Source organism: Ambystoma mexicanum, chromosome 9 (assembly GCF_040938575.1).
Source record: "Ambystoma mexicanum isolate Mex_15411 chromosome 9, UKY_AmexF1_1, whole genome shotgun sequence".
Lineage (NCBI taxonomy): Eukaryota > Metazoa > Chordata > Amphibia > Caudata > Ambystomatidae > Ambystoma > Ambystoma mexicanum.
Window position 1 is genome coordinate 655358686 of NC_090931.1, and position 16166 is coordinate 655374851.

The 16166-nt window shown below is 48.6% G+C and overlaps 1 protein-coding gene across 4 annotated transcripts in view; it reads left to right on the forward strand.

Annotated features, from left to right (window-relative positions):
* INPP5K (inositol polyphosphate-5-phosphatase K) overlaps positions 1 to 16166 on the forward strand; it is a 697161-nt gene that overhangs the window by 2849 nt on the left and 678146 nt on the right. For 2 of the 4 annotated variants that reach the window (XM_069615421.1, XM_069615423.1), the window contains exon 2: positions 12848 to 12924. The exons of the other annotated variants lie outside the window; for them this stretch is intronic. The gene's annotated coding sequence lies outside the window, so the exon portion shown is untranslated. The remainder of the gene's footprint in view (positions 1 to 12847; positions 12925 to 16166) is intronic. 4 annotated transcript variants of the gene reach the window in all.

A 16166-nucleotide genomic window follows, 5' to 3' on the forward strand; every position in this document is an offset into this window, starting at 1 on the left:
TGGTGACAAACAGCACCTTCAGTGCAGTGTCACTGAGAAATCCTTTAGATTTTTCATAAGGTTTAAAATACCTGAAAGGGAAATTGACTTTAATTACCTTTTCTCTTTGTGGGTCCAGCACACACCATCTTAAGTGGAGTGCTGGGGGGTTACCTAGTAGCTCCTTATCCTACATTCTCATATAACATTTGTATGTTGCCCTCCCTACTTTTAAATGGCATGGGGCAGTGGTTTAATTTTTCCTACCATTGTGCTTTTCTACAGCAGGCTGAACCCCCAGCTGCAGTATAGCACCCAGGGGTGACCATTTTATAAAAACGGCCCCTGTCTTCTTTTTTTGCAATTTTCTGTTTGTGAGGTCTTTCTTGGGTTTTACTCTGTGCGTCGAACAGATTGGAGCCCTTTGTTTGTCTTGCCTTTGGCGCACTTCAGCCCTGAGGCCCGCCTCTGTTTCCAGTGTGTCTGGAAGGACAGGATGTGAGGGAGGGTCCCGAAACTCCCCTGTCCTTTGTCTCTAGGAATGCCTGAATGCAACCAGCCCTGAATGGCTGTCTGGCTGGCTGTCCTTTCAGGACAGCGACCCTGATGTGTCATTGACAGCCTAAGCTGTTCATGAATGGGAGAAACCTGCTTAAAAAGTGAGGGTTTCTATGGAAAGAGATCGAGGAGTTTGGGGTCCTATCGGGATTCAAGGTCAAGCTATCCAAATCTTCAGCATTACCCATTAACCTCTCCAACCAGGAAAGGGTCTCCCTCACCCCACTCTCGCCAATCCCCTGGGCCAAGGAAGCAATTGAATACCTCGGGGTCCGGATCTCCAAAGACCCAATGCGACTCTACTCGACCAATATCCCGCAATTAATCAGCGACCTGCAGAACGACCTCAAAAGGTGGAAGCAGCAGGAAATCTCCTGGTTCGGGCGAATCACCGCACCTGATCCCCAGGTGGCTATACCAATGCGCAGCACTACCAATACAAATCCCAGGCCCCGCCATTAAGATTCTACAAAAGAAAATACTAGAATTTGTCTGGGGGGGGGGGGACCCTGAATCAACAAACGTATCATGCTGAAGGGGAAATCACAAGGGGGGCTGGGAGTCCCTGACTTGGCCAGATACTCCCTTGCCGCTCAATTGGCACACGCATTCTCCTGGGTGCAAGAAGTAGACCCCCCGAAATGGCGACAAATAGAGTCCTGGTGCCCGGTTCCACTACCCGATCTCCCGCACCTACCATCTATGAAGCCTCAAGCAAACAGCGGGCCCCTATCTGCCACAACTATAACAACCCATTGCTGGAAAAGCACAGCACGGAAATGGGGAGTACGCTGTGTCCTGGGCCCCATGTCCCCCATTTGGAACCCCGAATTCTCCCCGGGAAATCCCCCAAGGGACTTCCAAGCCTGGACAGCAGGGGGCCTGGCGAAAACTAGCAGATTTTCTAGAAGAAGGTCTGCCCATCACATTCGAAAAGTGCAAAATCAAATTCGGAGTAGGAGAGCGGGAAAGATTTCGTTACACCCAAATCAGACACTGGTTTTCACACAGAAAAACCTGAGAAAAATGCTCCAGAGATCCAACGGCACTTGAACTTACCCTAACAACACCAACCAGCAAAGGCAGAATGTCCACGATCTATCGGCTCCTAGACAGGTCAGACCCTACAAAAAAAGAAAAATACATGACGGAATGGGAAAAGGATCTGGGGCATGAGAGAGCGGTAGAAGAATGGGGGAAAATATGGACTAGATTGCACAAAAGCTCACAATGCATCACAAACAGGGAAGGGGGTTACAAACTGTGCTACAGATACTATATCACTCCTACTCAAATCCACAAAACCAACCCAGAAATTCCTGACACATGCTGGCGCGGCTGCCCGACTCCCGGATCTCTATCCCATCTGCTATGGTCCTGCCCAAAGGCGGAGGCATACTGGAAGGAAGTCCTAAAACACACAAAAGACATTTCCGGACTCTCCATTCCCTGGGACCCAGGAATTGTTCTCTTAGGCGAAACCGGAGATGGAGCATTCCCGATATCGGGACTAATCCCTCGCCTATGCAATCATCTGCTACTAGCCGCAAAAATCGCATTGGCCCGAATATGGAAAGACAAAAGTGGCCCCTCGATTGCCCTATGGTGGGCCAAATGCTGGGACATAGCGCTATCTGAAAAAATCACAGGAATACGAACGGACTTCCTAAATAGAACCTGGAATATATGGTACCCATTTCTGGATTACGCAGCCAAATTTCCAGCCCTTACTAGGAGCCCACTTTACTGAACCCCTGAGATCCCCTAAACACGCCTGAGTCAAGGCGGTCATCTATCTGGGACCAAGATGACCCGTCGTCAATGGCCATGAGACCAGCATCATTCTCAACCCCAACCTACAAACACTCCAAGAGACACTTACTCATGATTTATCATATAATTATTGTGTTGCAATGTTGTGATGAATATATCATCTTGTAAAAACCAATAAAATGTTATAAAAAAAAAAAGCAAATGGTTTTGGGACTAGAGGCAGTCGACCACTGGGAGAAACACCCGACGAAGAAACCGTGAACGAAGCTTGCTGCATCCTCCTGGACCTTTCATTTGCCTGGTGAAGCCCTGCTGCTGTGCTGAAACTCCCTTTTCAGACAGAGAAGCTTCGGAATGGACGACTTCTCCCCTTGGTTACTGGGACCAACTAACCCAGAGATGAACTCCACTGGACCATCTTCCCTGTCTGGCTGTACTTCTTCATTGCTGCAGGAACCAACTGCCATGGGTCGAGTAATTCGTAGTCGAGTGAAATGTCTGAAATCCGGCTGGAAGCTCCAGGAGTCTCCTAAGGACCCTCCAGAAGCAGGACGACCCAGAGCTAGAGTCCTCTTACCAGACCCAAGGAGTGAAGGAAGCCCAACCGGTACCAGAGATCAGCAACAGTGCTGTTTACTAAGCGCTGAAACAAAAAAGAGCCCGTAGCTGCCAATGACCTCCGAAGTACCACCGCAGGAGCCCTACAGATGTCCTCCCTCTTGTCCCCACAACTAAGGCTCAGGAACACAGGGTCTGTAACGCTGTAGCAGGACAGAAGCCAGCTGGACCACTCTTCTTCAAACCAGAGGTACTGTTTAGACTTGGGGTATTTACCTCACTGTCTTGTAGCCTTGCTTTTCTCAGTTGGGAATTGCAGTGGCTTACTTTTAGAGTTGATTCCAACTCTGTTTTCACAGCTTGTGACCCTACAAGTGATTTTCTAACTAACTCTCTATCTTTGTGCAAGCCTTTTGATTCTAAGAAGTACCTCCGCTCCAAAGACTGTTTCAAATTGACTTTGGCTGTCCTGGCTCCCTGCAGACTCTTCTAGCCCACTGACTTTGATATGGTTTGTCCCTCATAGGTAGTAACTTGTTTTAGACTGTTACTGCTAGGAAAGGCTTGTCTAGATTTCATTGGAAGATTTAGTTGTCCTCACATATACTGAGAACCTGTTTAACCTTTTTCCTTCCTTTAAACCTTTCCTTTCTGCAACCTAGTGTGATACATAAATGGCATTACTGTCCTTGTGATTGAAGTTACCCCAGGGTGTAGCAATTGTGTATGAAGCATATCCAAAGATTATCCACTAACTTGCTCTGATTCTGAAAAGTAATTTTAAAGTATATTTACATTGTTATATGAATTGCACGCTTATTTAAAAATTGATGTTCATTAAATAAACAACTATTTATAACTGAAACCTTGAGTGTAAGTGTTACTTGGCTACTTGTATTTACAGATTTCATTTGTACAGCTCTACAGCTCAGTTATCCCTCTTGAGATAGGCCTGGCTGCTCAGTCACACTGCCAACCTGTGTAGTTCAGACCTATACCAAAAGGTGGGTTTACCTAATACCAAGCAGATAAGTCTTGTGTAGTCTCACACAGTGGGACTACACCAATTTGTACCTAACAAGTCAGCATGGAAATGTATTGATTGTGAGGGTGCTGGGTTCCTGCTTTTGACTGGGATGGCAAAGGATTCTCACCCAGTGGGTGCATGCTATGTTTAGGCCTCTTTCTTCCACTTTGGCCCAACATAGTCTCAGGCTTTATCCATGCCACATTGGGGCTTGTGAGGGTGATGGGTACCTGCTTTTGACTGGGATGGCAAAGGATTCTCACGGGTGCATGCTATGTTTAGGCCTCTGGCTTCCACTTTGGCCCAACATAGTCTCAAGCTTTACCCATGCCATGGTGGGGGGTCATTCAGCATAGGTGCAACTAAGCAAAAGCAGAATGACAATCTGTATTGGTCTGCATATCATCCTACAAACTTACTGTTCTGAAGTAATCAGTAAGTCATCCCCAAATCATCAAGAACAAATCTGTTTCATGGCAATGCTCTTGAAGTAATCGGCAGGTCATCCCAGAATCATCCCCAAATCATCAGGGACAAACGTGCAATCTCTTGAAGTGATCAGTAGGTCATCCTAAAAGCATCAGGAACAAAGAGTTTTCTAAAATGGGGATGATGTTAGCATATTCATTAAGTCATCCTAAGCTCATCCCCAAATCATCACCCACCATTCTGAGTTGTTTGCTGATGACTTTAACAGCGTGATGACGTCTGATGATGTGGGAATGACTTCTAGTGTAGTTCGATGATCATCAGATGACCCCAGGATGATCTCTAAAGTCATCCTTTTAGACCAGGGTGTGCCTTTCACAGGTGGGAAATATTCATTTGCATATCAGTCTTTGTCCCGCCCACATGGGCAGTCCAGCACCGAAATGCTATGGCAATTCCTCTCTGAACAAGAGTACCAAAAGCAACCACATACACGTGTTTCAGCCTTGTTGGGCCTCATCAGTGAAGTGAAGCTTTGCCTCTCTGAGCACAGTGAGCAGGGAGTCCACGTCTGGTTGCCCCCAGGTAATTCAGGGTGACCAACCCCAAGTTCCTTGCAAATATTTCAAAAAAGGTAGCTGGCGCTCCTCTCCAGAAAGAACATGGCATGATGACCTGTTCTGAGGTGAGAGTTTGCAGCACACGCTTTTTGCTCACTGTGCCTTTCACAGATGGGAAATATCCATTTGCATGTTCCAGCATTAATCTAAGGATCTCGGCTGCCTAGCTAGGAGTGTAGATTTGTGCGCGCGCGTGTTTCATCTACTCGTGAATCTCTAGAAATGTACTAATCCTATTAGGCGACCGTTGCTTACTTTATTGACGCTACTGTGAAACTATGTAAGCTAAACAGTGCTGTGCATTATTGGCGTCCTCCGCCCCCTTTAGGAAAGTGGCATCAAGGTGCTTTGCATTGCTGCTGTGGCAAAACTAAAACTTTTTTCCCCTTTTGGAAAGTTGCACTGGGGTGCATACATGCATACGTTGTTCACTGCGCATTTCTTGGGCCTTCTGCTCCTGCAGTCAGCCAGACTTTGTGGGTCCCCTGCTTGGTGGGTCCCCTGCTTGGTGGCAATCTTCTGTTGATTGTTTTGCTGTTGATCTGTGCCCTTGGCTGATTAGCTACCTGTGTGACCCCCTTGTCCCCTACTGTTACCCTCCTGCCCACTCTGCATGGCCTGAACTGCAGCCTGCGCTCCCTCCTCCTGCTTGCCTCCTAGCACCCTCTATGGTGCTCTCCGTCTTTCTGGTCTTCTCCAACTGCTATCCTATCCCTCTCACTAAGTCTGGAAAGAAGAAGTTTAAGAGGGACATCCGGGTCTCCAACCCAGGTCTCCCCATCGCTGATGCCTACACCAGTGCTTCTTGCAGACACTCTTACTGACATCCTTTTGTTGTTCCCTCTCATGACCTATGGACCCCTCATATGGTCTGTTATCTCTCCTTTTTCCTACCTCCCATTAATGGTGGAACCCGGTGGGAGGTCCTCTTGGCTTCCTTCCACTCCTCCAAGACAATTATTAATGTCTATCTGAACGGGACCGTCTGGTTTGTGGGCCCTGGACCAAATCTCCTCCTTTTTGATAGGCGCTTCCCACGTCTTATCAACTTCCTCCCTTCTCCTGCTACTCCTTCCACCACCGCCCTGGCACCCTTCTCTTCCTCTGCCCGAACTCCCCTGCAGGGCATATGTCAATCTTTACCCTTCATGTAAGTCTTTCAACTGCGACAACCTGCTCCACGTCGCTACTCTCAATTCTCACTCTGCTGTCAAACACTCCTGTGACATCTGTCACTACCTTGCACAACTTCTCCTGGATGTCCTCTGTCTCACTGAGATGTGGTTCATTAGCTTTGACACTCTCCTCCCTGAGGGCTAAAAGTTCCTCTCTGAGCCCAGAACCAACCGTCCTGTTGGTGGAGTAGCCCTGATCTTTCAGGAATGGGTCCTGCCTCTGTCATCCCTATGCTCCAGCGCATCCCTGATCGCGTGCGCTCCCTTGCAATCCTACACCAGCCATGCGTCCTTGCTCCCCTGTGGGCCCTTACCTTCGCCTTCCACTGTCCCTTCTCCCAGCCGTTTCCCTGTCACATTGTGTATTGCTCTGTGCTCTTCCTTTTTCTAGGTTTCTTTCATCGACTGCCTGTTTTTGATGCCCTGTTATCCTGATTGTTGTTTAAATCATACTGCCCTGTGTTCTGTTGTGCCCTTTCTTCTTCTAGGTTTCCTTTTCTGTCGACTGCTCTGCTGATTACTGTTCTCATCGAATTGCCTCCATTCTTGTTCTCGCTCTTTCCTCTAGGTCCCCTTGTTTTGTTGTTCTTTAACTTGGAGTTCTACTTCTTGGTTGTCTCCTCGCATTGTACTGCCTGCATCCATCTTGCATATTTCTTTCTTCTAGGTTCCCTTAGTCGTCTGCTCTGTTAATTTTTTAAAAAAATGTTTAATTGATTGCTGTGTCCACTCTTCCATCTAGGTCCCACCTTAACTTAATTGTCTATTGTTTCTTCTGAGTTGTCATTGTCTGCTTGCTCCCCCTCCTTATGTACCAACCCTAGTGTTCTCCGCCCCCCAACCCCTCTCTTGCATCCTCTATGGTGCTCTCTCACCTATCTTCTCTAACTGCTTTTCTGTTGACTATCATATCCTTCTCATTGTCTGAAAGGCTCAAGTTCAAAAGGGATATTCTGGTCTCCAACCCAGGCCTCCCTATCCCTGATACCTACACCAGCCCTTCCTCCAGACATACCCCCGCTAACATCCTCTTTGTTGTTCCCTCTCCAGGCCTATGGACCCTCCATATGGTCTCTGTGCTCTCCTCTTCACCCATTAATGGTGGCACCCGGTGGGAGTCCCTCCTGGCCCCCTTCCACTCCTTCAAAACCATCATAAACGTTTATCTAAATGGCACCATCTTGGTCCAAAGCCCTCTTACCAACCTCCTCTTTGATAGATGCTTCCTGTGCCATTTATCAACTTCCTTTCTTCTCCTGCTGTCCCTTCTTTCCTTTCTCTGACTCCTGTGCCACCTCTTTGGCACACTCTACTGCTTCTCAGGCCGCCCTGTTGCCTCCCTCTTCTGCCATCCTCCTCCTTGGCTACCTTGCCTTCTCTGCCTATCCTCAGGCTCTTTCTACACTTCATCAGGGCATACCCAGACCTGCCCCCCCCCTACCCCCAGGAGTCTTTCAAACATGGCAACCTGCTCCACATTGCAACTCTCGCTCAGCTGTCAAACACTCCTCTGACATCTGCTCTCTCGCTCGCTCTCATCTCGAGTCTCCTGAAGAACTCAACCTGGATGGTCTTGTTCTGACCGAGACGTGGTTCACTGCCAGATCTCACGAGTTTTGACATTCTCCTCCCTGATGGCTACAAGAGCCTCTCTGCGCCCAGAACCAACCAACCCGGTGGGGGTGTAGCCTTGATCTTCCTGGAGTGGATCACTGCCTCTATCATTCCTATGCAGGACTACTCCTCCTTTTGAAGGCCTGGTCTGCAGGCTCTCTCTCACTGTGGCCACTATCTACCAGCCGCCTGGCCAGGTAACCTCCTTCCTCTCCGAGTGGGTAGATCTCGCCTGCTCCCTCCTTGCCTCTACCTCTCAACTTCTCCTTCTCGGAGACCTCCGTATCCACCTGGATGCTTCCTGTGCTTTCTTTCTCTCTCTGCATGGATGTTCTGATTTTCTCCTCTCTTCCCCTGGCCCCCCCACCTTATCGGTCATCCAATCCATGAAGCGTGTCAGTTGAGGCTTCGCCGCCACTTTCTCTCCTCCTTCTGCACCTTTGGCTAACTCGCACCCTGACACAGCCCTTTCTAACCATCACTGCCCCATCTCTGACACTCTTGATGTACTTGCAAATCCAAGTGCAACTCTTGGTACGACTCGGACCTCGTCACTCTTACACGCAAGTGTAGGGTGGCTGAGAGGAAGTGGAGGGCAACAGGTACACCCTCTGACAAACTGGCCTGCTTTCTTCTCCTAAGGCAATACAGACTCTCTGTCCTTGCTAAGAAGAGCGCACATCCAAGCCCACGTCTCTGCGGCATCTAAAAAATTATCTGAACTCTTGAAAAAAATCTGCAAGGCACTGGCCAATACTGCTGCAGTCTCTACTTCTCCTGTCTTCTCCCAGGCCCTCTGCACGGCCCTGGCTTCTCATTTCATCACTAAAACCTAGGACATTCTGTCCACCATCTCCTTTCCTGCGGCCGCCTCTCCTCCTCATTTCCTTTGTTCACCCCTGACAACATTTCTGGACAAGTCTGATCTATGAAAATCTCGTCAAAACGGTTTCTTCCCTGTTCTTCCAAAACCATCAAGGACCACATTGACACCCTTGCTCCTGCCGTGGCCGATTTCTGCACTATCGCCACTGGAACCTTCCCCTCCCCTCTAAAGCACTCCCTTCTTAAGAAACCTGCTGATCCCTCCTGTCCTGCCAACTCATTTCCTGGGCAAACTCCTGGAAAAGCTGACCATCTCCCAGCTTAACCATCACACTGAATCTGTTGGATGTCTCCATAACCATCGGTCTGGCTTCAGAGCGGCCAGAAACACTGAAACTGCTCTCCTGAACATCCGTGAAGACTTGCTCTCAAACCTCGATTCTAACCTTCCTTCTGTCCTCATTCTTCTCGATCTTTCGATATGGTCAACCATGCCATCCTGCTCAACCGGCTCTGTGATAACCTGGGTATCACTGATAAGGCCCTGGCCTGGCTGACCTACTTTCTCACTGATCGACCCTCCCAGGTCCAACTGGGGTCTTTTCTCTCTCTCTCTCCCTCCCTGTGGTGATCGCCAGATATTTCTTAATACCTGGCACCTCTTGCCCACTGCATAGCTGCACTCTGTTCCAACTTCCAGTGCTATGCAGATGACACTCCGCTCTCCTTCAGGCTCCCCTCAGCCACTTCTACGCCTTCTCTCATTCCTTGCAGTCTGTCTGCAATTCAGGAGTGGTGTGCTTCCAATGATCTCTGCCTTAATGCCAGTAAGACTGAGATCCTCCTTTCCTCTCACTCTGGCTGCCCACCTTGGACCCTCTTCCTTCTCCTTCCTGTGAAGCTAAGAACCTCAGGGTCATCTTCGAAGCCACACTCTCCTTCGCTTATCACATCTCTGACGTCTCTAAGAAGTCAAACTACCAGCTGCACCTCCTCAGAGGAATTCGTCCCTTCCTCACTTTCCCTCAGCTCACTGTCTCCAGAGCTCTGATTCTCTCTAGGCTGGACTACTGCAACAGCCTCTCTAAATCTTCCTGCCTCTACACTTCGTCATCTAAAACTCATCCAGCACAGTACTGCAAGACTTGTCCTTGGCCTCAAACCCAGGGATTGCATCTCTCCAGCTCTGAAATCCCTTCACTGGCTACCAGTATTGGCAAGGATCAAGTTCAAGACCCTTTGCATTGTCCACATGGCTTTCTGGGGCCTGGGACCACACTACCTCCAGCTCTCTCTTCCTAAATATCTGCCTTCTCGAGCTCTGCGCTCTTCCACCTCCAACTCTCTGAGGGTCAGTCACTTTTCCAAACAAAGAGTTGGGGGCTGATCTTTCTTCGGCTGGGGCCTCCCTGCTTCTGAAACTCGAGCAGAACCATCTCTGTTTCCGGAAGCAACTCAAGACCTTTTTCTTCTGCCTTCTCTCTTCCTCTCCCTGGCTGATCACCTGCCTGTTCCATGCACTGGTCCCCTGGTCGCCCCCTGAATTCTGGCCCAGGTCCCTGCCTGTCCAGCTGCAATCCTGCACTGCCTCTTGGCTCACCTGCACTTGTGGTGTGTATCTGTAACCCTACAGTCCCCTCTCTTGCACTTATTTGCCACCCGTTGAGTGATGAGTACCCGCACTTGCCACCCGTTGGTTCACTCATGTTGTTTTCTCCATGTCCCGCACTTCTCCCTCCCCCTTCCCTGCTCTTGCGCGATTTGAATGACACAAGACCTAGTAAGATCGTTGTTTGTCCTCCCCTTGTTTCCCCCCTCCTTGTCTTTTCGCACATAGAAACACTTGTGTACAGGTGCGTTATAAATGCCATATCATATCATGCAGGCCTACTCCTTTGAATGCCGGGTCTGCAGGCTCTCCATCTCTCCTGGCCTCGCTAACTGTGACCACCATCTACAGGCCACCTGGCCAGGTCACCCTCTTCCTCTCAGAATGGGCCGACATCTCCTCTTCTCTCCTTGCATCGATCTCTAGACTTGTCCTACTTGGAGACCTCAGCATCTATCTGGATGCTTTCAACCCCTCTGCGGGGCTCTTCCGCAATCTCTGCAACACTTTCTATTCTACCCTCTCGCACAACACACTCTGCCGGGCACACCTTGGATGTCCTCAACTCTTCTGACATCCCCCTCTCCCCACTCTCTTGGACTGACCACTTTCTGCTCTCCTTGCATCTGAAGCTCTGTCCTCCCAGGTGAATCCTACCACTACACTACCATAAACCTTCTCGGTCATCCGACCCACAAAGCCTGTGTCAGTGGAGGCCGTTGCCACTACTTTCTCTCCTCTGCCACTCCTGCAGCTGACTCCCTCAGACAGATGCAGGGTAGAGAGGGCTGTGTCAATCACGAACATTCTTGATGTTCTTTCCCCTGTCATGAGAATCCGCCTGAAGCCTACCTCCAAGTGCCACTCTTGGTATGACTGTGCCCTTGCCACTCTTAAACACAAGTGTAGGGTGGCTGAGAGAAAGTCAAAGGCATTGGGTACATCCTCTGACAAACTGGCCTATTGCCTGCTCCAAAGGCAATACAGACTCTGTCCTGTCTAAGAAGAGAGCCCACATCTAAGCCTGCATTTCTGTGGCCTTGGACAATACAGACAAACTCCTCAAAATCTGCAAAAGAAGTTGACCAATCCTGCCACAGTCTCCACCTCTCCTGTTCTCTCTGGCTTCTCACTTCCCTACCAAAACCCAGGACATCCTGTCCTCTCTCTTCCCTCTACCTCTCCTGTCCCCCTTTGGGCAGCCTCTCTCTCGCCTTTCTTCTCCTTTTCTGTAATCACTCCTGATGACTTTTCTAGGCAAGTCTGATCTATGAAAGTGTCACCTGAGCAGGTGCTCCTCTGCTCCTCCAGAACCATCAAGTACCACGTTGACACCATTGCCTCAGCCATGGCTGATTTCTGCAATCACTCCTTTGCCAGTGGGACTTCCCCTCCCCTCTAAAGCACTCCCTTGTGCACCCCCCTCCTGAATAAACAGTCTACCGATCCTTCCTGCCCGGCAAACTATCTCTCCTTTCCTGTGCAAACTCCTGGAAAAGCTGGCCATTTCTCAACACTGAATCTGTTGGTTATCTCCATGCCCATCAGTCTGGCTTCAGAGCAGTAGAGGCACAGAAACTGCTCTCCTGAACATCCCGACTCTAGCCTTCCTTCTGTCCTCATCCTCCTTGATCTTTCCTCTGCTTTTGACAGTTAATCATGCCATCCTATCCGTGGTCTTTGTGAGAACCTGGGCATCACGGATGAGGCCCTCAAATGGCTAACCTCCTTTGTCTTCGACCGTCCCTCTCTGGTCCAACTGGGGTCCTTTCTTTCCACTACCTCTCTCCACATGTGGTGTTCCCCAGGGCACCAATCTCTCACCCTGACTCTTAAATGTCTGTGGCCCCTTTGGCCCACCTCCTCTCTACCTCCTCTAACTTTCAGTGCTATGTGAATGACACTACGCTCTCGTTCAGGCCCCCCTCTGCCTCTTCTCTCTCGATCAATCCTGACTGTCTATTAGTGATTCAAGAATGGTGTGCCTCCATGCATGCGAGACTGAGATCCTCCTCATTGGGACTCCCGCTTTCCCTCTGGCCGCCCTCCTTGGGGCCCCTCCCGAGGCTCCTTCCTGTGAGGCAAAAACTGTGGTGTCAACTTCGACTCCACTCTCTCCTTCTCTCCCCACATCACGTACATCTTTAAAATCCCACTTTCAGCTGCACCTCCTCAGACATTCTTTCTTTTCTTACTTTCCCCCAGAAGCTCAATGTCTTCAGAGCCCTCGTTCTTTATAGGCTGAAGTACTGCGACAGCCTCTTTCTCAACCTACCTTCCTCTACTCTCCGCCCTCTGCAACTAATCTAGTACAGGACTGCAAGACTTGTCCTTGGCCTCAAGCCCAGGGATTGTGTATCTCCAGCCTTGAAATCTCTCCACTGGCTCCCAGTGGCTGCAATAATCAAGTTCAAGACCCTCTGCATTGTTCACAAGGCTTTCTGGGGCCGGGGCCCATGCTACATCCAACTCTCTTTTCCTAAACATCTTCCTTCTCTGGGCCCTCCTCTCAGCTACCTCCAACTCTTTGACGGTCGGACGCTTCTCCAGGCAAAGAGTGGGAGGTGGGTCTCTCCACCCCAGGTGCCTCCCTCTGGAATGGCCTCCATGCCCCTCACACTTGAGCAGGATCACCTCAGGTTCCGGAAGCAGCTCAAGACCTTCCTTTCTCTCTCTGTAGGTGGTCAATGTGCGAACAATGAGAAGGAAAAACAACGGAAGCGAAAGAACAAAAACTATCAGACTCGAGACTTACAGGTGAGGTGGAAGTGAGCTGCCTTATGGGGAGGGGGCACAGTGATGTGCACTTCAAATGTAGGTTCTCCGCGAGGGGGACTTTAAGTAGAAGTTTATTGCCAGGGGAGATGTGCTGCATAGGGTACTACAAGAGAAACACAAGGAGTTGGTGGCGTAGATGTATGATATACTTGCCGAGAGACAGGTGGGAAATTGGCTTGTTTTTGGCTGTGAATGGGGCTCTGGATTAAGATGAGGGCAAAACCTAGAATGGTCTTGAGGTTGACGATGTGGGCGGCATAGGAAAGGAACGAGTGATGCTCTACTCAACCTGCATCCAAAAAGGAGGAAGTGGTGTGGTTGAGTAGGTGGGCCAGATTCTGGGGAGGGGCATGAATGGGCTTGACACTTGGTTTGCTATCTTCAGTGGCTCTTTCTGGCATTGTGGCTTGACTAGGCAATGAGATGGGAGAGCCAGGGATTTCTGAGCTATGGCCGATCCAGGTGCTCTAGCTCTTAAGGTCAAACAGGAGCCGAGACCGGGAAATAACACTTGAAATAGGAGAGCTCTGTGTCCGGGTTTGGGGGTCATAGAACAGAAGCTGGAGTGACAGAAAAGGGCTGCTAGGGGCTGAGAAAAGGGGTGCAAGGGAACTGGGTGGCAAGTAAAGGGGGCTGGTGTCTAAGAATGGGTGCGAGGGGGCTGAGGTCCAAGAAGAGGTGTGAGGGGCTGAGAAAAGGTGCAAGGGGCCCAAGAAAAGTGGTACGAGGAGGCTGAGGGGCAATAACAAAGCACCATTTACCTTTGAATTCGCCACTGCATAACAGGAGCACGCTCGACTGACTTCCTGCCCATCCCGGCCGCCTGATCTCCTTTGGCCCCATCCCATCCAATAAATGAGTGACTGGGGTGGGACAGGAGGTAAGGCAGCCGTGACTACACAAAGTCGGACAACCACGTTCCTGTTGTGCGTTCGGCACTTTCTTTCTTTCTTTCTTTTTTTACATCTGAGTTTGCGGGCAGCTGGAAGGGGCTTGTGGCCGGCCCCTGCTTTGGGCAGGCACTGAACCGAGGTGAGGGTCATGCCAGTGCCCAGGCTGGCCCAAGACCCTCTCAGTTTGCCCAACTCTAGCAATGCCTGGAATAATGAAAAAGGCATACTGGTCATCCCTGACAGAAATAGCCACACAGTACGTTAATAAATGGAAATCTTGAATCCAAATTTGCAGGCAAATTAAACAAGATGCTATTTGACACGACTCTTTTATATTCGTGTTGTCTCGTCAGTTGCACTAAAACACACAATTAAAAGCATACGTATTGTGATGGGCATTACATAGAACTGCATTGCGCTCTAATCGGTGCCAATAGGTACAATTACATTTTTATACATGCCTGCTACAGGTATTTCATCCAGCTGTGACTGACCTTTTTTAATATTTCATTTATATTGTCAGTGTTTCCTTTTCTCTTAATAATTGTATTTACAAATAACAATAATTGAGCAAAACGGATCCAATACGTATGGCAAACCCATAGCTCAAACTCAATGCATGTTGTAGATGCCAGTAATCTTAAATCAAAAGAACTGATGAAAAAATAAAAGCAACACCCAGGAGTGGAGTAGGGTGCCCCTGATAACATGAAGCCCCCTGGCAGCCCTAGCCCCTTGAAAGATGCTCCTCTGGCCCATTGCCCCTTTGCGCTTTGGCTCCCAGGTGAGCCACACTAATACTTGGATGCTCTGGTCATTTGCCCCTTTTGTCCCACAATGCTCGCTCTCCTCTGGTCCCTTGTGAGTTGCTCCTTTTTGTCTATTGCTCCTCTAGTCCATGGCTCCCTGATGAGTGGCCTTCCCCCTTTTTTTTTATTTTTAAAAATGGAAGCAAAATGCTTCATTGTTCTCTATGCTTTTAATGCCCAGTGCACTTTGAAAGCCCAAATTCCCTCGCTAGCTTAGTGTGTCCATGTAATCAGTCAGCACTGATTGAAGAAATATATGGTAATAATATCCACTTCGGAATCTTTCTTCTTCCCACCCTATGCAACAATACATCTCAATGTACAACTCCACCGAAACACTGGTTCCACAATAAATGTATAACACCCGAAGGTTAATTTACCATAAACGCCAAGCTAACCTAGCTCGGATACACCTACACAACCTTTTCCACTCTTCACTGCCTGACAGACGCCACCGACAACCACACATTGCATTAGCAACCTGGAGTGCACTAACCATTACTTCAGACCGCTCACACAATTTCTAAAACTTAAACCCCATAGTGTGCTTTCTTTTGGTATCTGCGCCCATTAATATTGCAACAAAGAAATCTTGTCTGGCGGATCCTGAAGCTTCTAGAAACTGTACAAATTGCAGTTGTGCTATACAAGGCTTAATAACCTAGCATAATGGGGCATATCACTCATTCACCTTTGGGGCAAAGCTTTTGATGGCCAAACAACTTCGGTGACTGTCTGCAAAAGAGGAGTAGGTTAATGTTGGTTCTGCCATATTTCTCCCCACACACCCTGCTATACTCAAATCGTTGCATTGACTGGCTGGTGAGAACATATGTCTGCATTTCAAATCAAGTGATATGGGACTGAAGGAAGACCAGTGCAACAATAATAAAATTATAGGTGACATTCTCAGGGGCCACTACCAAAGGGGGACGAAGGTACACCATTTTGTCCCTAAAATCCTTAAATCTGCCCGTTTGTTAGGGTGTCTATTTATTTTCAAATAGTGCAAGCCTAATCACTTATAGGACTTGATTTTGCCTAGACCACACACTGTCTAAACATTGATGCATGCTCTTTAACACACTCTGCAATTTATGATCTTGACCATATACCGACCAAGCTTTACTTGGTACAAATATTGAAGTTTTGGATTCCAAGGCCTACAATAATGCTGTCTTATAGGATTGGCTTTTAAAATGCACAAATACCACAGTAAAGCAACCTAATGACGGGCAAATCCATATTGAAGCATTTTAAGCCAAAACAATCACATTTTAGCTTCATTTTCCAGGTCCTGAATGGAAAACCATTCGCCCCAAATGCAAAATAATGCAAGACTACAGCATCTTCCTTTTTAACACCATTGTCCTTCTTTCATCACTAAGTTGTGTAATAAACTGTTAGGTATGTAGATTATTTGTTACGAACGTGCAGCTTGTTGTCATTCATGATAACATTTCACCATCGACATAAAAGACAACCTTTTTATTTTTGCATTTTAAGTTGATAGACATCA